The sequence below is a fragment of the Herpailurus yagouaroundi genome, unplaced genomic scaffold (assembly GCF_014898765.1).
Source record: "Herpailurus yagouaroundi ecotype Mexico unplaced genomic scaffold, PumYag 140, whole genome shotgun sequence".
Taxonomy (NCBI): Eukaryota; Metazoa; Chordata; class Mammalia; order Carnivora; family Felidae; genus Herpailurus; species Herpailurus yagouaroundi.
Window position 1 is genome coordinate 96,222,119 of NW_024412395.1, and position 1,129 is coordinate 96,223,247.

Sequence of the window (1,129 nt, forward strand, 5' to 3'; positions counted from 1 at the left end):
GGTGGCTCAGTCGGTTGGGCGTCTGACTTCAGCTCGGGTCACGGTCTCACAGTTCATGGGTTTGAGCCCCGCTTCGGGCTCTGTGCTGACAGCTCAGAGCCTGGAGACTGCTTTGAATTCTGTGTCTCCCTCTCTCTCTGCCCCTCCGCCGTTCGCGCTCTGTCTCTGTCTCTCAAAAATAAATAAACATTAAAAAAAATTGTTTTAAAAAGAATACAAAAAGTTGGGGCGCCTGGGTGGCTCAGTTGGTTAAGTGTTCAACTTCAGCTCAGGCATGATCTTGTGGTTCGTGGGTTCAAGCCCCAAATCTGCTGTCAGCACAGAGCCCACTTCAGATCCTCTGTCCCCCCATCTCTGTCCCTCCCCCACTCTCACAACCGCAAGCTCGCTCACTCTCTCTCTCTCGCAAAAATGAGTAAACATTTAAAAAAATGTTTTAAATACAAAAAGTTGGTTTCCTGCTTTCAAGGAAGAAATATGTATATCAATAAATGAACAAAATCATTAGGTTAGGTACAAACCAATGGATGTTCCACAGGCAAAAAAATAACGCCTTTGTGGTTAGTGTTTCTTCAAGGCTATGTGAGAAAAACACCGTATCAATTTCCACAGGTTAATGGTACAAAACTGTAAACTGTACTTTTATCAGCAGTGGATTGTTAGCCAAATATACTATAACAACAGCTATATTTCCAAGAGTGCCAGATGAAGGTCAAGCAGGCTTATTAGAAAAACTCTATCATTATATATATATTTTAAAACAACAATCATCATTTTGTCTTTTTTAAGGTTTAGGACCAACTTTTCTTTCAGGTACAAACTGTATTGTATGCCTTAACCAAGGTGAATGAGGGCAGTTTAATCGGCTTAGAGCAGTAGGGCTTTCTTTTCTTTCCTTTTTTTTTTTTTTTTTTTTTTTTTGCGGGGATTTTTTTTATTTGAACTAAAGTTTGCAACCCATTAATGGGATGGTGGGATGGAAATAATACAGTATGGCAACGAGCATTTAAAAAAATGAAATAGAATATCAGAGTGCATCAAACATAAACATAATGACGTCAACGATTAGTTTTGGCCTCTGTTGTGTGTGTGTGTGTGTGTGTGTGTGTGTGTGTGTGTGTGTGTGTGT